The sequence below is a fragment of the Taudactylus pleione genome, unplaced genomic scaffold (genome assembly GCF_031769625.1).
Source record: "Taudactylus pleione unplaced genomic scaffold, aTauple2 ptg000276l, whole genome shotgun sequence".
In the NCBI taxonomy this organism is placed as follows: Eukaryota; Metazoa; Chordata; class Amphibia; order Anura; family Myobatrachidae; genus Taudactylus; species Taudactylus pleione.
Genome location: NW_028284678.1, coordinates 8112823 through 8133508, shown reverse-complemented (window position 1 = coordinate 8133508; position 20686 = coordinate 8112823). Strand labels below are relative to the sequence as shown.

The 20686-nt window shown below is 41.3% G+C and overlaps 1 protein-coding gene across 2 annotated transcripts in view; it reads left to right on the top strand.

Annotated features, from left to right (window-relative positions):
* ADAMTS5 (ADAM metallopeptidase with thrombospondin type 1 motif 5) overlaps nucleotides 1-20686 on the top strand; it is a 99896-nt gene that overhangs the window by 54835 nt on the left and 24375 nt on the right. The gene's annotated exons all lie outside the window — the stretch shown is intronic.

The window sequence follows — 20686 nt, the reverse complement described above, 5'->3', positions numbered from 1 at the left end:
CCAAGTTGCACGGGATATGACGCGCCGAGAAGGGCCACTTGGCGTGAATGCAGCAATATTGTATGATGACACATATATATTTGTCCGCCACCCTTATTCTCTTAAATACACAATATAATTTAATTACGAAGTAATGATAATGCTGAAGCGTTTAATTTATAGGGTTACAGAGCAGTTTGATGACTTTCAATGCTCTCGTCCTGTATCCCATATACACGTTTACGACATCTTTGTTGTTTTCATAATAATTAGTTAACTTATGAGACAAACTGTTATCCAGGAGTAACACACCATACAGGAAAATAATGAGGGGTACTAAGCAGTGTTAGGAGACAGAGTGAAAAGTGATAAGGTGCCAGCCAATCAGCTCCCAACTGTCATTTTTCAAACACAGCCTGTGAGATGGCAGTTGGGAGCTGATTGGCTGGCACCTTATCACTTTTCACTCTGTCTCCTAACACTGCTTAGTAAACAGACCCCATAATCTCTTAATAAAACAGAAAAATGAGTTAAAGATTGGGTACAGGGAGTATTCACAAAACTCTATAATTTGCCAAGTCTGCGTGTCATTTAATCAACTCATTAAAAGTAATTTATGTGTAGAACGGACTGTTAGCCGACAGAAGTGATTTCACGCTGGAAAGAAAACTCTTCAAGGACAGTGGGTGGTCATGTAGTCTACTAGTGTTTGGGATTGCAGAAAATGAATGTAGTTCTTTCTAGAGTATACAGAGTTTTTTTCAGGCACGCAATATACTGATTGAGGGCACCATTTATTAACGAACCTAAATACCAGCGGTATATTTAGTTTAGTGTTGCAACAATCCAAACGAATTTGCCACTGCTAATCATCCATCACTTACCTCACCACCGAGGTCCAGCGACGTCCTCCTCTCAGCTACAGATTTCTATTGGCAGGATGGCAGTCTGCGCATGTACATGACTGTTTAACCCGGCGGGGATCCGGCAGTGTCTGGAAGGGCTTCGCTGAAGCCGGAAAGGCTGACGCCGTGTCCCCATTGCCGGCAAAGGGGACCATATCTGGGTGTAGTAGGTATTACCGCTGGCCGGCGGTTCAAATCCCGACAGCGGCAGCCCGGCAAGGGTGAAAATCCTGATCGTCCCTAAGGTAAGTATTGCTAACCTAATTCTACCCCCTAACCCTCCCTTAGGGGTGCCTAACTCTAACCTCCCCCCCCCAAGTGCCTAACCCTAATCCCCCCACTAAGTGCCTAAACCTAACCCCACTTCCCCGCTGCTTAACCCTAACCTCCCTCCGGAGGTGCCTAACCCTAACCGCCCCTTCCCCTAGCCTAAACAAACCCTCCCGGAGGGGTGCCTGACCCTAATTCCCCCTGGGAGCCCTAAACCTAACCCTCCCCCCCGCGGCTGCCCGCGCCCGGCTTACCTTCATTCGGACGACGCCTGTCATTAGTACCACGCCGGGATTAGAAAGTCCTGAAGCTGGCGTTCAGCATTTAGACCGTCGGCTTCCAAACTACATTTCCTGTATCTCTCTATTGAAAGGATGACATAACCCATATATCGTTGTTAAATGGACCCTATGACGAAGAACCTTAGAAATTATTGACTACTGTAGATACTGTAGGAATGATCATGGTTATTAATAAAATGAGTATTAGACACTAGATGCAAACCACTGATATTTCTGCGCACCACTGTGTGATTTTACTGTTAATTCTTTATAGTTTGTGACGGTATTTCAACGTTCTGTTATAAAAATTTAATTGTTTATTATAATAGAAAAACTTATATCTGTTTGAGAATAGAGATCTGGATCATCCATTAGGCAATCTAGTCTTCTGCATATGGTACAGATGGACCTGGATCACTGAAACCCATTTTAGTGGGAGAGAGGACGCCCCAAAATAGTGTGTTGTCTTAATCGGGGTGAATAACCCTACTACATTTTTTTCAAACTAGTGGTATGATCCCAAATGCACCTCTGAGGTATAGTTTTTGTGGTTTTGAGGTGATAATGATGCCACAATATTTTTGCATGCATTTACTATTGTTGGGGCACTGGAATAGAGCTTCCAAAAAAGCCCTGTCCCAGCAAAGGACTAGAAGCAATGTGATAGCTACAGATATCAATTTGCTTCTAGGTACAGTACCTGAACAAGCATATTAAACATGCACGGCCATCAGGCATGTATCAGTGGGGGCCAATGGGGATGACTACGGCAAAAAAAAAAGTGTTACTGTAGGCTATTATGGTTTAATGCCATCTGAAAATGACGTTCGTTGCCCGGGCTTGGTAAATTGGACAGTTCAGCAGCCCCCACAGAAACCTATGGGGACTGGTTTTGAGATAAAAAAAACCTTGCAGATATCGGTGATAGCTGCTGCAGTCCCTCCTTCTTACATCCTGAGGAGTCTTTGATTTTGCAAGGGTCCACCCAAAACGGCTAACTTTGGTAAATATGACCCTCAGTATTTTATACTTTGTTGTTTTTCTTTTATAGAACAACTGTTTTGTGGGTTTTAGAAGTAAAATAGCCTTGCGTGATCTGACAAACACAAAACATTCAAAATCTGACAACTTTCAAAATGTTCCATATTATTTTGGTAATCTACAATACACTTGTAAGTCCTCTGATTTTAAATTAGTTTCAATTAAAAAAAAAATACACATTTTTTTTTTTACATTTTTAAAAACACTTTACTGAGGGCAAATGGACATAGATAAGAGAAGGAACCATTGCATATTGAAGAATGCAGTTGTAAATATACCATAGAGACCATCCCTGGGAACAATAGTCCCTTAGAGACTTGCAGAGACGTCAATCAAAACAATTTAGCAGGTGTCAAATTATGTACCAAGAAACGTAGCCAACTGCAATAAATTTGACATTAATTAAAGATAAATAATTAGTACAGTGAGGACTGAGATCGTCTGTTTTCGGCAGTTTTTAATAACAGTTTTCAACGTATAAGAATCACAAATATTACTGTATATTACTATTCATAGACAGTCTGCTAGTAAATAGTATTACATAGTATGCTGTTTTTGTATCAAGAATAAATTGATCCAAAGAAAAATATACAGACAAAAAAGGTTACTTACTTTGGCTTTGAAATAGTATATGTGTGTGCACCATCCAATGGGTCCTTTACCAGACATAAGCAAAGCTATGCAGACATTAGCATGAATTGGATGTTACAGCAGAACAGGCCGTCTCACAGATGTATAATGTTCCGCTGATACAATCTTCGCGTTGCAATTTTGTTGCTCCATTCCTTGGAATGTCGACCTGACTTATATTTTTGATTTTGTTTTACCTGAAATTGATTGTCTATTAATAGAGATGGGGCTGACAGTCAGTTACTTTTGTTCTGTGTTATGGCTTGTGCATAACAAGACGGGTGTTGGGGTGAGTGGAAGATGAATTTGAAGATTGCATTGCCAAACTTTGGACCTCAGCGATAAGACCTGTTCTGCTGTAAAATGACCTTTTTGTTTTTTAAAAGACATTTAAACTTATTTCCTAGTATTCTACACAGTAAGTTTTACATACATTAATAAATCAAACATTTAGAAATATTTGGAAGTAAAAAGCTCCAAAACACAAATGGGCCAAATGCAGATTTGAACGTTTGCTGATTGTACCTTTCTTTTTCTTGCACATGCTCCAGAGCTACAGATGTGTTCACTTACATCTAGCCTCAATGTCACGTGTGTGACTGAGCCTGTATATGGGAGACTGCACTGAGTAATGTGATATGTGACACCTGTATATCTGTGTGTGACTGAGCCTGTATATGGGAGACTGCACTGAGTAATGTGATATGTGACACCTGTATATCTGTGTGTGACTGAGCCTGTATATGGGAGACTGCACTGATTAATGTGATATGTGACACCTGTATATCTGTGTGTGACTGAGCCTGTATATAGGAGACTGCACTGAGTAATGTGATATGTGACACCTGTATATATGTGTGTGACTGAGCCTGTATATGAGAGACTGCACTGAGTAATGTGATATGTGACACTTGTATATCTGTGTGTGACTGAACCTGTATATGGGAGACTGCACTGATTAATGTGATATGTGACACTTGTATATCTGCGTGTGACTGAGCCTGTATATGGGAGACTGCACTGATTAATGTGATACGTGACATCTGTATATCTGTGTGCACCTAAGTCTGTATATGGGAGACTGTGCTGATTAATGTGATATGTGACACCTGTATAGCTGTGTGCACCTGAGTCTGTATATGGGAGACGTGCTGATTAATGTGATATGTGACACCTGTATATCTGTGTGTGACTGAGCCTGTATATGGGAGACTGCACTGATTAATGTGATACGTGACATCTGTATATCTGTGTGCACCTGAGTCTGTATATGGGAGACTGCACTGATTAATGTGAAATGTGACACCTGTATATCTATGTGAACCTGAGTCTGTATATGGGAGACTGTTCTGATTAATGTGATACGTGACACCTGTATATCTGTGTGCACCTGAGTCTGTATATGGGAGACTGCACTGATTAATGTGATACGTGACACCTGTATAGCTGTGTGCACCTGAGTCTGTATATGGGACACTGTGCTGATTAATGTGATATGTGACACCTGTATATCTGTGTGCACCTGAGTCTGTATATGGGAGACTGCACTGATTAATGTGATACATGACACCTGTAAGCTGTCTGCACCTGAGTCTGTATATGGGAGACTGCACTGATTAATGTGATAGGTGACACCTGTATATCTGTGTGCACCTGAGTCTGTATATGAAGCACAACATAACTTGGAATGAAAAAAGCTGCAGCCGTTACATTGTAGCACTTCGTATACAGATGCAGAGACTTAGTCGCACACATACAGTCAGGTGCATAAATATTGGGACATTGACAGAATTTTCATATTTTGGCCTCTATTCACCACCACAATGGCTTTGAAATGAAACAAATAAGATGTGCTTTAACGGCAGACTTTCAGATTTAATTTGAGGGTAATTACATCCAAATCAGGTGAACGGTGTAGGAATTACAACGATTTCTATATGTGCCTCCCACTTTTTAAGGGGCCAAAAGTAATGGGACTATCAACTTAAAAGCTATTTCATGGACAGGTGTGGGCTATTCCCTAGTTATTTCATTATCAATTAAGCAGGTAAAAGGTCTGGAGTTGATTCTAGGTGTGACATTTGCATTTGGAATCAGTTGCTGTCAACTCTCAATATGAGATCCAAAGAGCTGTCATTATTAGTGAAGCAAGCCATCATTAGGCTGAAAAATCAAAACAAACCTATCAGGGAGATAGCAAAAACATTAGGTGTGGCCAAATTAACTGTTTGGAACATTCTTAAAAAGAAAGATTGCACCGGAGAGCTCAGCAACACCAAAAGACCCAGAAGACCACGGAAAACAACTGTGGTGGATGACAAAAGAATTATTTCCCTGGTGAAGAAAGACCCCTTCACAACAGTTGGCCAAAACAAGAACACTCTCCAGGTCCAGGAGGTAGGTGTATATGTGTCAAAGTCAACAATCAAGAGAAGACTTCACAAGAGTGAATATAGAGGGTTCACCACAAGATGTTAACCATTGGTGAGCCTCAAAAACAGGAAGACCAGATTAGAGTTTGCCAAACAACATCTAAAAAAGCCATTACAGTTCTGGAACAACATCCTATGGACAGATGAGACAAAGATCAACTTGTACCAGAGTGATGGGAAGAGAAGAGTATGGAGAAGGAAAGGAACTGCTCATGATCCAGAACATACCACCTCATCAGTGAAGCATGGTGGTGGTAGTGTCATGGCGTGGGCATGTATGGCTGCCAATGGAACTGGTTCCCTTGTATTTATTGATGATGTGACTGCTGACAAAAGCAGCAGAATGAATTCTGAAGTGTTTCGGGCAATATTATATGCTCATATTCAGTCAAATGCTTCAGAACTCATTGGACAGTACTTCACAGTGCAGATGGACAATGACCCGAAGCATACTGCAAAAGCAACCAAAGAGTTTTTTAAGGCTAAAAAGTGGAATGTTATGCAATGGCCAAGTCAATCCCCTGACCTGAATCTGATTGAGCATGCATTTCACTTGATGAAGACAAAACTGAAGGGAAAATGCCCCAAGAACAAGCAGGAACTGAAGACATTTGCAGTAGAGGCCTGGCAGAGCATCACTAGGGATGAAACCCAGCGTCTGGTGATGTCTATGCGTTTCAGACTTCAGGCTGTAATTGCCTGCAAAGGATTTGCAACAAAGTATTAAAAAGTGAAAGTTAGATTTAGGATTGTTTAGTTTGTCCCATTACTTACTTTTGGCCCCTTAAAAAGTGGGAGGCACATATAGAAATCGTTGTAATTCCTACACCGTTCACCTGATTTGGATGTAATTGCCCTCAAATTAAATCTGAAAGTCTGCAGTTAAAGCACATCTTGTTTGTTTCACTTCAAAGCCATTGTGGTGGTGAATAGAGGCCAAAATATGAAAATTCTGTCACTGTCCCAATATTTATGCACCTGACTGTATATACAAGTGTCACATATCATATGAATCAGCACAATCTGTTGGTGCATCCTAGTCGCATCGCATTGCAACTTAGCCGCATTTTTGGTAAAACAAAAAAAGACATGAAAAAGACTCCCGTCGCTAGCAGAGTGTCACAGGACCTGCCGTGCCGAGAGGGGTTTTCTGACGCGTCTGCAGCAAAGATGTATAAGGACACATATCTAAGTGAAGCAGAATCACGCACATTTCAGGTGCATCTGCATTTGCAACTAAAGGGGAATAACTGGGCTGTACTGGGGCATTCCCATGTAGGAACTTCTCAGTGAGAGCGTGTCAGTGGTATTACAGGGGATGTAGTCAGGAAGCCAGTGGTTGAAATGCCAACCGCCGGCTTCCCGACAGTGAAATCCCGGCATGGGCCTAACGATAGGCGTCTAAATAACAACGCCTCTCATTAGCCCCGAAATCCCGACGCCTGGCATACCGATCGTAGGTAACCCGGCGTCGGGAGCGGATAGCCACATGGGGAAAAGGTTAGGTTTAGGGTCTCCCATTGGGACTTAGGGTTAGGCACCCCCCCGGGAGGGTTAGGGTTAGGCTAGGGGAAGGGGGGGTTTAAAAAATCGAAAATACAGACTGACAGGCGCTAAAAATTTTAATATTTAATAATGATGTAAGAAGACCACAATAATATGATTAAAATAAACACACAAAAAAGGAACTTAAATTAAAATAAAAATTAAATATAAATAAGAGAACCTAAAACATTGTAAATAAATAATATGGATAAATTAGATAAATGATGCTGAGACAGTAATGTAAATCAATATAAAATTGAAATGAGCAATTCTCAATCTAAATACATAAAATCTGTGCTAGGCAGAAAAGATGGACCTGCAAGATGTTTAGTGGAATAAGTAGCAATAAAGACAATTTACAATGGTTTGTATATGTACAATCACAAATAACATTAAAAGTGATGACATTGATAAGTAGCTCTTAGGTGATCCGTGTATACATAAATATATACCAATAACTCTCACACATCTGAGACTATAGGAGAGTGTTACTTAGTACACCATGGTAAAGGCATTCCAGCCTGTATGGTGCAATATGGATTTTAAAGGGGGACTGTCAATGTCCAGTATTATTTTAAATAGAATTACAGTATATAATATAGATTAAGCCCTTAGAACTGGGCTTGTTGATTGTTCATCTTGGAGCGTATGGCCGTTTCTAGCGTTTAGAGCCATTCCTGATACGTGTAGACCGCACAGCCGCAGATAACTCTGTTTAATGTACCGGAGAATTAATTTAATTTTTTTTTTTTAAATGTGCACATATAAGCATGCATGCTTTAGAGGGTTTGTCACTCATGATCTGGTTGTGACCATGTATTCCGCCGTGATCCTCACTTAGCTCTCACATGCAGTAGCCTCGCAGCAATCCAAGGAGGAGAAAAATCAGCGACGGTGCAATCACCCGTCATTGAGCAGCGTGCAGCGTTGTTGTTCATCCTCCGTATACAGTGGTCAGTGACTCACTTGCCCGGCTTGCGGTCTCACGTCCTGTCCTTCTCTCTACGCGTTTCTCCGCCTTATGGATATGGAATTCTGTCTACTGAGGAAGCCGCCGATATCCATAAGGCGGAGAATTAAAATTAATTCTCTGATACATTAAACAGAGTTATCTGCGGCTGTGCGGTCTACACGTATCAGGAATGGCTCTAAACGCTAGAAACAGCCATACGCTCCAAGATGAACAATCAAAAAGCCCAGTTCTAAGGGCTTAATCTATATTATATACTGTAATTCCATTTAGAATAATACTGGACATCGACAGTCCCCCTTTAAAATCCATATTGCACCATACAGGCTGGAATACCTTTACCATGGTGTACTAAGTAACACTCTCCTATAGTCTCAGATGTGTGGGAGTTATTGGTATATATTTATGTATACACGGATCAGCTACGTATCAACGTCATCACTTTTAATGTTATTTGTGATTGTACATATACAAACCATTGTAAATTGTCTTTATTGCTACTTATTCCACTAAACATCTTGCAGGTCCATCTTTTCTGCCTAGCACAGATTTTATGTATTTAGATTGAGAATTGCTCATTTCAATTTTATATTGATTTACATTACTGTCTCAGCATCATTTATCTAATTTCTCTATATTATTTATTTACAATGTTTTAGAATCTCTTATTTATATTTTATTTTAATTTAAGTTCCTTTTTTGTGTGTTTATTTTAATCATATTATTGTGGTCTTCTTACATCATTAAATATTAATATTTTTAGCGCCTGTCAGTCTGTATTTTCGATTTTTTTTGGCAATTGATGGGAGGGTCCAGATTCCTCCACTTTTATGATGGCTGCTTTATATTCATTAATCCCCTGTTCCTCAGTACACTTCTCATCTATCCCCTGGTCCACTGAGGTGGATATAGTCCAGCGCCTACTTTTGTTTGTGTGTGTGAAGGGGGGTTTAGGGTCAGGCACCCCCGGGGGGAGGCTCGGGCCAGGCACCCCCCGGGAGGGTTAGTTTTAGGGTGCGGGGAGGAGGGGTTAGGTTTAGGCACAAGGGGGATGTTAAAATTAGGCACCCATAAGGGAGGGTTAGGGTTAGGGGGGAGAATGGAGGGTTAGGGTAGTTACTCACCTCAGTTGGGATCTTCATCTGCCGGCCTTCTGGCATTGGGACTTCATCCTCCTGGCTCAGGTCCACCGGTCATATATACCGACTTCATTACAGGCCATTACAGGCTATGCAGTATTGGCTGTTTTTACGAAAACTGCTCCAAAAGCCCTTTAATACATTTATGTGAAAAGGGTGTGAAAACACAACAGCTCCTTTCTACCGTTCCTGCATGCCATAGCCGTAGCTGTAGTAAAATCGTACAGTACTATTGCTACTGTGGTCGTGATTTCAACTGCTGGCGGTGTCGGGGGTTCTGGGCAACTGGAACCTCATCCCACTCCCTGTGTTTGCCTATGACAGTGGGAAAGTTTAATGATTATTTTCAGTCTTTTAGGGCCGTATTCAATTAACGACAACATTATCGCACCCGCGATAATATCGCTAATTTTTCAGCGATATTATCGCATCGGTGATAATTTATTGCCGATTTTTCATGTAAACATGGAGAAAACTTTTCTCCTTTTTAAAAAAGGAGAAAAATGTGCTAAATCCCTTTATTTGTCCAAAGGGTTCTGTAACAAATCCCGACATTTTTACCCAAAAATAGTGATTTTGCTAAATTTTTTCGCCTGCCCAAGGCGAAGTCGTCTGCAAATCGGCTGTTTGCTGCCAATATATCGGCCGATTGGACGGCCGTTTCGCAAACAACGGCGGAAACGGACGATTTCGCCTCTAATTGAATGCAGCCCTTAGTGCTATTTTAAGGTAGAGTTTTGATGTGCATTTTCCAAGTCTTAGCTTATACCAAGAGATGGTTGAACTAATTTTCTTCATTTAATAATCAAAAGAAAGTAGAAGCGTGATTTATGAACTGAATACATTTTATGTCGTATAACTATCTTAGATGTTTGTTTGAAAATATGAAAAGCCTCATTTGAAAAAGAAATTACAATGAACATTATCCTGTCAATTAAAAGAAAAATAGCTGTAGTTAGTTATGCAGTTATGACTGAATGGTTTCCATGCAGAATATGTATGAATTTTCCTCTTCTTGGTGAAGAAAAACAGTGTGAAAGCCATTATCATTTTTACTGTAGTCATTGTTTTAATATACATTAGTGAAAGAATGAAACAGACTTAGAAATATTTTTTTTATTATTATTCTTTAAAGCAGCAATCCCACATAAAACTTTTTTTTTTTAAATATTCTTTTTATTATTTAAATAGCAAGTTTAGTACATTTTAATCATTAATCTGTTAGAGATTTATTTTAGCTATCCTCCTTCAATCATTATCTCCTTTTAAAAATCTCTCTGGAAGGAAAACAAATATGACTGACAGAAAAGGCTCTCAGACAGCCAGTATCTCATGTCATGATAGAGGGGAGAGAAGGAGGGGATGTCACAATGAAAACAGAACTCAGGGGGTCATTCGAAAGCCTCTATGCCCTCTATATTATGTGTCAGGTGGCTGTAGTGACATAACACTGGAAAATCAGCAGAATTGTCAATCATTAATAGCAGTATAAAGAAACAAACCAAGCAAAAAAAGTAATTACCAAGCTTATTCAGCCACAGCAATTTATATTAAGAAATATACACGTCTATGAGTTGCGAGGAAATATCTGCGATGTCGGTGGTCGCAAGCTGCCGGAGAAACGTCAGTCATCACCGCTAATTGAATTGCCCTCTAAGATTGTCAAGCCATTATGTAACAACAACAATACAATGAATTCATGTCAACAAAACATCGAGATTTATGTTCTCAATCATAATTGAAATAAGTGTATAGCATTATAATCATAGATCCATGAGGTTTGTGGGAGATTGAGTTCAATTATTCCAAATAAACATGGCAGACCACAGTATTTTTACAGTAGATCAATCTGTTGGCCAACTTTGCCTGGCAAATTGTCTACGTAACACAAAAATTTAGCTCCTTCAATTGTGGGGCCGTTAGTTACTTCCTAATCAAGAAGCAATGGAAACCAGAATTTTAGAAACTGTATCAAAGTGGTTAATACTTTGTAGTTTAGTTTACAAGGAGCAGTTTCTGTCTCAGCGATATTAGACCCATATTTTGACTTACACTCTTTATTTATTAAACTTACAGATGTGTCATCATAACCAAGCCTCAATACGCCGCACGGTGTAACGTAGTGACCTTTTCTTTAAATTTGCATTAAAACACCACTGAAACTGCCCTAGAGACGCTGTGCTGTGACTGTCACTCCATAAGATAAAGGGGTCTATTTACTAAGCAGTGTTATGAGACAGAGTGAAAAGTGATAAGTATGTGATAAGGTGCCAGCCAATCAGCTCCCAACTGTCATCTCACAGGCTGTGTTTGAAAAATGACAGTTGGGAGCTGATTGGCTGGCACCTTATCACAGACTTATCACTTTTCACTCTGTCTCCTAACGCTGCTTAGTACATAGACCCCTTAGTTTTATACATATACAATGTTGCAGATGAAGCGCAACGTAACTTGGCGTGGAAGAAAGCTGCTGCCGCTGCATCGTAGGACTTTGTATACAGATTTAGACTCATTCACACACAGATATACAAGTATCACATTATATATCGATCAGTGCAGTCAGGAAAAGTAGTTTTGTCGCTTCCAATTATTTAATTTGTGAGAATAAGATGTACATTTTTTAAGTGAAAAGACACCCGGCGCTGCCGAGTGGCAAGGAACCTGACGCACAGAGAAGGGGCTGTTTGTCGAGACTGCGGCCACGATGTATGAGGACACACAGTGATTGTCATATTTAAAATTCAGATCATTTTTTTTTTTCTTTTTAAATTTGGGCAATAAGATTTTTATAAAAAGATTTTGAAATTTCACAGTTTTATTAGATGTCTGTATGCATTTTGCCTTCTTTGGTTCGCAATCAACTATGACCATTTTGTGGGCTGAACATACGCCTTTGAGATTGCAGCATATGTTGCTCTAGAACAGTTAGAATCAACATCCTTTAAAGCTGAACTATTTAGAAGACAATGGCAAGAATTCTTATCTCCTAGATACCGATATGGCAAAGGACCTGGTATAGACAGTTTTGCTTTCCAAATTGACTACCGGCAACATTGGAGACTGTTATTGTGAGATGACCCTACACACAGACAGTCAGACGGATCTCTTTTCATGGACACAAAAAAGGAGCTTTAGCATAGAACGCATGAGCAGAAGTGAATTTAGGCATTCTTGAGTATCTTCGTCTGATTCGGAGTTGGCTGGATCTTTCTTTCCGTGAAATGAGCATTTTGGGAAGGAACTGAGCAGTGACAATGTGATCGCACGGAACTGTTCTGTCTTGTGGGATTGTCGTGGACCTGAAGCTTCACTTCCGTGCTATTCTTTGTCATGCATATGGAGAAGTGAAGCCTGTTTCAGACAGATCTATTGCACCCAGTTTGGGGCTACTGCAAGAACCGATTCTAATGATGCCGGTTGCAGCTATGGAATGATAAACAGGGGGCTGAGCGGCTTCCCCAGTGAAGCTGCACAGATCCTCCGCCCTATGGAAACTTCTGCTGCATCACAGCCTCTTGAGTCCGACTCAGAATTAGCCCTTATCGTGGTCACCTTCTGACCACATTAATCCCATGTTGAAATAATTATGTGCAGCCCACCCCCCCTTTTTTCCACATTAATCCCATACCTGCTTGTGATCACACCAATTGCAAATGGACCATTATTGGGAATTGCATGAGTCATCTCCAAGCCGGTTGCCTGCTGTAAGATGCATTATCGAAGTGTTTGTGCTAATACCTGGACACTCTAGTACACAACAATACCCCCTAGTGATCATTACTTCGTACTGCAATTGCACTGCTTTCTGGATACAACCTATAGGAAATATGTATCATTTATCACATAAAAAAATATATATATTTCCCATTATCGATATGTTTGGAATAATATATCTATGTACCAATTTTGGATGTTGTGCAAAATAAACTGTGTTAGAAAAGTATAGATATATATGACATCATAATCATTACGCTCTGTATACATGAAACAATTCCATTTTAATTCCATTTTTATTTTGGACCAACTTCAAGTCTTGTCTTGTTCTGCTCTTCTTGTCCGTATGTCAGATTTGGATGTTACTACTTTCCCTGCATAAATGCATTTCATCATCACAGCTGTGTTTTTACAACTGTGCGCTCCATCCCTCCTGCCTTCTTATATCGTTTCCTTATTCCATATCTCTCTTTACAAATGGATATAGTAATTCTAACTTTTGTTTTCCAAACTTCTAGAATAATGATTCATCCATGCTTGTATAATTTTGCTTCTGCGTACAGTAGAGTATATCCATAAATAGTTAGGGTCACAAAGCCTCAGGCAGATCTGGTCAGAAGGGCAGCAGTGAAATGAGCATACTGTATGTGAGGCTGCTTTGCCGTCTGTGATGTTTTGCTGTTCTGTCGATTGATACAGCCGTGATGCTCATGGGTGGTGGGGTTCTAGGTTTTATGGTAAGTATATGCAGCAAAGCAAATACTCTAAATACAGCTGTAACTACAAACCAACAGGTGGCAAACCATGAAATAGTTGAAAACCATTGGGTTATAAAATTTGCTTATAGCTGAGCTGCATAATATGCAGTACTATACTGTTATTCAGTATGCTATTTTATATGTTCCTACAGTCATTTTAAGACGCTATGGTTCAGTTTTTGTCAGGCTTGCGGAGTCTTCATTCTCTGCCAGAAGGGTGAGTCAATGCAACTGACTCGCAGAGTCCTATGGAATTTTTTGTATAGATTATGGTATTCACATACTTCATAACCATAAAATAAATAGCTCTCCAATTTCCCCTCTGCTTTTTTGAGAAATCCTACCAGTCAGTCTTAGTCATTGACTGAAGTCTCTTGGATGCTCGCAATGGACTAGAATGAAATAATCCATCACATTTGTATACACAGCCCCCAAGGCAAAAAACTCCCTCCCGCCATTGATGCCTTAATATATCTCTCCACTCTACCGTTATTTCATACGACTTTGTTGGTGGCTTTTTATTTGTCTATTTTGTAAATGAACATTCATAGAATGAAGGAAGAAGTATGGTGTCCTCCCACTGCTGCCACCATTTTTCCCTGGAGATGCACCTAAAATAAATCCGGCAAATATGCTAACAGTGCCGTTTGGTCTACCTCCTATGGTTCCTCCCACCACTGCCACCATTTTTCCCTGGAGATGCACTTAACATAAATCCGGCAAATACGCTAACAGTGCCGTTTGGTCTACCTCCTGAGCTCTTTACTTAGTAGGAGCAGTGAGATACATCACTTATGAGTGTCCACTGCATTGGTCGCACCTAAATAACCCAACCTCTTTAAACAAATAGGAAATGTTACCCAGATGACATACGCTCGTACATGTTGGAGTAGAGATGACAGAGAAGTCATGAAATGCAAACAACCAACTGCTCAGTCAAAGGGTAAAGTTTCTTAGAAAGTTTTGTTTTTCCGATTTGAGAATCGTAAACCCTGGAGTAATACTGGAAAGTGCTGCTTTGCTGGAGTGCTTAGTCTACATGTCCAGCAGAAATGTGCAGATTAATAAAGAGATTATTAAGTGCTGGTGGCAGGAAAATAATCAGCGCGTGATTTTATTAAGGGCAAAAATGGAAGGAAGTACAGTAGGCAGACAGCTGCTGCATTTGCTGATTTCCATGGGAGTCCAGCACAAGGCACGGATGGCACAAGCACAGAATAATGAATATTTAAATAAGAAAATCCAGCGGTGTCGTTTCATAACAGAAAAATGTTCCTTGTAGAAAAGCTGGTTGCAGCCGGTGAGCACCAGGGCAGCTGCATTGCTCTAAACTCTTCCCAATTCTATACACTTAGGGGTCTATTTACTAAGCTGTGTTAGGAGATAAAGTGAATAGTGATAAGGTACCAGCCAATCAGCTCCTAACTGTCATTTTTCAAACACAGCCTGTGACATGGCAGTTATGAGCTGATTTGGCTGGTACCTTATCACCCAGGGCCATAGCTAGGGTAGTGCGGCCGGTGCCATCGCACAGGGCACCACAGGTCAGGGGGCGCTGTTTGGGCCAGTCAATTTTCTGCTTATTATTATTCTCACTTGTAGCTTCCTCTTACTTCATCCCCAGCATCTCCTGGCCTCCCCTATCTCTTCCCTGGTCCTTCCCCATGAGGCCATTCCCCTTTTTTTTTGGGTGCATTATGTCCCTTTGAAAAATTAGGGGAGCGCCAATGCTCTTTCTGGCACAGGGCACCAAAAAGTCTAGTTACGGCTCTGTTTTCACCGTTCACTTTATCTCCTAGCAAAGCTTAGTAAATAGAACCCTTAAACTGTTATAGATGTACTGATGGATAATTATAGATACTACTGTCTGCAGAAATTGTGCAGAATGTTTAAAGGAACCTTTCAAATAAACACATGTACAGATATGGTCCAAATGAACACAGTAAGAATTCACCTCTTTTATAGGAAGACTGTAAACCCCCATTACTTATTTAATTGCCTAGCAGAGGGGAATGCGCTGTATGTGCTAGCGAGCCTATGACATCATGGAGTGGTAGGGTTAATGCCAGTCAGAGACATCACAGCACACAGGTCCTGATTTTGATGTGGATGCAGAACACACAGCAGCTGGGTCTTTGGACAAAGCTGGTGTGTGTAAATTTTCTAATGCTGCAGGAGGCGCTTGAAGGAAATAGATGCCCTCCTGACAGAATCGCAGACCCGAGTGCTGTGTCCGAAAAAACGCAGCATCGGATTGATGTTCGCAATGGTTACAGCATCGGCCATCAGAGAAAGCCAAAGGCAACTCATGATGGCCGTCTTACCTGTGGTAGTAGGCAGCCAGGTTGTGATAGCAGAGGGTGTGCAGGAGGGGCGTGGCACGACAAAAGCGGGGGTGTGGCAGCACAATCACACCATCATGGTCCCCGCCCATTACTTTACAATTCCGAGATTGGGGCGTGGCTATGGTGACGCTTTTCAGAACAAGTCATGTCATCAGCTGCAGGGATCGCCCACTTTACTTGGAAAGTGGGCTGCGTCGGGCGGACACGGCAGGGGGACTCCGCGGCCTCTGGGAGACTTGAATGCTCCTCCAGGCAACCGGGAGCAGCATATGAGATAAAGGAGCCTCCCGCAAGTCCGGGTGAGAATGTAAGTATGGTTTACGTACTAACATAAATCAGGCCCACCACAGTACAGAGGGTTAGGCTGGCTATTAGAGTGGTTGAGTTTGTAGGGTGGCTTTTTCCCAGTTCTGTCTGGGGATATACATGAATGCAATTTACTAACGTAAGCATAACTGGATCATCCATTAGAAAGCCTGCATAGTAGAGCAGACGTGTATAAGACATACTGCACAACTGGCAGACAGATGAGTACAATGCAGTTCCAATCCTGACAGTGGGACAGAGCTTTCAAATCGGGTCTGTCCTGACAATATTAGGATTGTTGGGAAATATGGAACATGTTACTTAGGGCCTCCTGAGGTCTTAATCCGGCTCTGATCCTACAGTATGTAAAATATATAATGTAATGAGCATTCTTTGTAGTTTAGCTCCAAACGTCTCAAGTCAAGTCTGATAAACCAGTCCCTTTATTCATAGTGAGAACAAAGTCAATTTACTTCAATGTTATTTTATGAGACAAGTCTTTCTTTTATCGTGTCCTATTAGCTCCCTGGCACAGTTAATTATTCTGATATAGAAATACAAAGCATATTTCTTTATCAGTCTGAATAACATTAAACAAGGACCCAGGCAGCTAACGATTGAAGTCCGATGTCAAGCATTGCTTAGTTCCAGCTCAGTTTTGGTTGTAAGTTTATACGAGGACACATACTATAGTAAACTTATTAACTTGTTTCATTTTTGTTTAACACAGTCAGACCATTGTAATTTTTTTCTTATTCCTCTCTTATCGAATTAAAAGCTTTACATTTAGCCCTAAACAGATTGCTACTGATCATCAAACTACTTCTATAATGTGCGGGCAATTATACAAACCGTCCTTCCTTTGCAGTGGTTTGTGATGTTGATGCTGGTAAATGAGCTGCCTAAAGTAAAACAAAAATGTACATTTGTCTAAACAATAATTTAAAAAAAAGCCAAAATCTACCATTTTTTTAAATGTGTGAACATAGACTATATTTTTAAGAGTTAGGGGTCTATTTACTAAGCAGTGTTAGGAGACAGAGGGCCTGATACTGACCCGGTTGCAAGCGCTGTGCGCTCGCAACCAGGTTGATGGTGGGCCAATGCGCATGCACAGGACGGAGCCGGCTCCGTCGTGCGCATGCGCGAGACCCGGATAGCGACGGGCAATCCGTCGCTCCGGGTCTCGTACCAAAGGGGGCGTGCTGTCGATGTTGAGTGACAGCACGCCCCCTTTGGTGGGCGGGTTGGGGGAGTGGCTGCGCAAACGGAGGCGTTCCCATGTGAACGCCTCCGTTTGGGGGCGGCCCCACTGACATCACGAGTGATGTCAGTGGGAGAGATTTCGGCTCTGTTAGAGCCGAAATCTCTCTGGGGCTTGCGGCAATGAGACCCTACCACAAGGGTCTCCTCGCAAGCCCGATGGTCGCAATGGTCTTGACCATCGCGACTATCTTCCTGGCCGCTCGCTATAGCTGTGGGTGGTCACCCACAGCTATGCGAGCGGCCAGGAGGCCGTTCCAAAAAAAAAATAGCCGGCCCTGATTCAGAGCGAGCGCTCTGTCAGAGCGTCCTGCTCTGAATCAGGGCCAGAGTGAAAAGTGATAAGAAAGTGATAAGGTGCCAGCCAATCAGCTCTCAACTGGGGTTGCCACCTTATCACTTTCTTATCACTTTCCACTCTGTCTCCTAACACTGCTTAGTAAATAGACCCCTCAAACACTACAGTTATTTTAGCCAGGGGTTGGGAAATGTTATCGTTGCTAATTATTTGGGTAATAGTTCCCCCTTTAGTTCAGTGATATGTTTGCCAGTATAACAGCGAACATACTGTACATACCAATTGATAAAAGCCTTTGGAAGTGAGTCTGAATTCTTAAACACAGAGGGTAGATGAGGTCACAGAGATTCTGTTTTGGAAAATACAGCAATTCTGTTTTTATATTCCACCAGCAGCCTGTTTTAATGTTCTGCTTCACATCTTACTGTTTCTTTCCATAATACCAACTACTTGTTTGGAAAGTAGGGTCTGGTTTACAATGCCAGCGGCGGGCACAAGGGCACAAGTGTTTCAATCCCAGTGGACTGGGGCCAAACAGCATTCTTTGAGAGTCAACAGAGCTTTGCTGAATTCCACGGGGGCGTTTGTGTTTATACCTTTTTTTTCTTAGCTCAAAACTGCTGACAGCCGTGAAAGTCCCACATAAAAAGGCTTTGCTGTAGCCAAGGATATGGAAAGCATTAGCGCTAAGGCTGATTCCCTTAGCATGACTTTAATACCACGCGTTGAATAAGAGTATACTAAAGTCTGTCTATTGATTACAATCTGCTGGCGCTGAGATCTTACACTGATTTCTTGTTCTCAATAAAAATCCATCTATTGCTTAAACTTCCCTTTGGAATCGATTATAGTTTTTTAAGTGCAGCACGGTCCAAAAACAAAGCTATTTCCTTTTCATTAAATTGCTAAGAAGGTTTTCTTTTTTTTCACAGACCCTTATTTTATAGGAGGAACTGTATCTGTGCTGGGGTTTTATATTGCACTACTTTAGCTCTTACATTGCATTATTAGGTTCTATCTCTGAAAAATAATGCTGCGAAAATATTACTGTAAAAGAAAAATGAACAATCACGTGCATAGGCAAAGCTGAAACTACTGTATCGCATGTGCATATTAATAGCTGCAACTACTGTATCGCATGTGCATATTATTACGTAGCTGCAACTACTGTATCACATGTACATATTAATAGCTGCAACTACTATATCGCATGTGCATCTTAATACGTAGCTGCAACTACTGTATCGCATGTGCATATTAATAGCTGCAACTACTGTATCGCGTGCAAAAACAGGAATACATGCAGAACGGTGTCAGATGTTTATGCACCCTGTTTACATCAGACACATGTCACATTTGGGGAAATGTACCAAACCTTCTAAAGAGTGGCGCAGCAGAGTGGAGACGTTGCACATTGCAACCAATCAGCTTCTAGCTAGTATTTAACAAGTACATTTTACAAAATGAGAAGGTTTGATACATTTCCCCCAGAAACCGCATTGGCAATTAGGCACCAATAAAATGTCAGATATTTTTCTATACAAAAAAGCATAATATTTACCCTAGAAAAGAAAGCACCAATCAGCATCAACTAAAAGCGGTTTATTAGTGCTTGTAGCTGTTGCCCTCATTATCCGTGATTTGCACCTGCCCATAACCATCTGCAAATAATAATAAGGCTTTCTCGGGCATATATGCATGTGTGTCCTGGTCTGTATGTGCACATAATTGCCTAATCACACACTTCCCTCCCCCATTCCGACCATCCACACACGGGCTGGCATAAGTGCCAGAATCATGGAAACCCGTTTAGGTGTGTGCACCCACGCTGTCAACTGTCATTTTTCAAACACAGCCTGTAAAGTGACAGTTAGGAGCTGATTGGTTGGTACTTTATCTATCTCCAAAGCTTAGTACATCTCCCCATAAAAGTCTACACATGCAGTAAGGTCTAGGCAATTTGGTAAAAGATGCCTCATAAATTTGTTTTGTGAGCATTAGTGTCTAAACGGTCTTTCACATGACTCCTCTTTGCTTACAGTACATCACATGGTACATTAAATAATTATTATAGCCATATTTTAAATACACCATTAATGACAGTCATCAGTGAATTATATTGTTATAGGTGGATAGAACCAATTATTCCATGACAAATCATACAGCGCTTGTACTGGTGTGTGCTACTTTGCAAAATGTGATTCACTCGTTATCCTGTAGCACAGGGGTGGGGAACCTTTTTTCTGCCGTGGACCATTTTGATATATATAACATTTTTCGTGGCCCGGCGCAGGCCCTTGCCCCCTCTGGGTGACATCACATGGGGCGGGGCCATAATCACTGGTGATTACAGCAATGCCCAGAGCATCCTGAGGATGCTCCGGGGAGCTGTAAGGGCAGCGGTGTGACCATCTGAAGCGTCCTAAGAGTGCTCCAGGCGGCACTGCTGCATAGATTCTGGCTGCAGGGTGCCATTCTAGGCACCCTGATAGCCAGATGAGGCTAGCAGAAAAAAGCTCAGAGGGCCATACCAAATGATTCCGGGGGCCTTATATGGCCCCCGGGCTTGGGGTCCCCCATCCCTGCTTTAGCATGATAAATAACTTGGCATAGTTTTTTAACAACAAGCAATAGAGAGAATTGTGCTAAGAACAGAACATATAAGCCCTAATATAAGTACTGTATACTCAGTAGCAGAGTTATAACCATTCCGGGGGTTGTTAAGGTTATGGGGCCTCATGAGCCCATCCACTCCCAAATGGTTATTGATGCCTGTCTATCCATTCCCAAGACCCGTCCTGCTTTTCTGT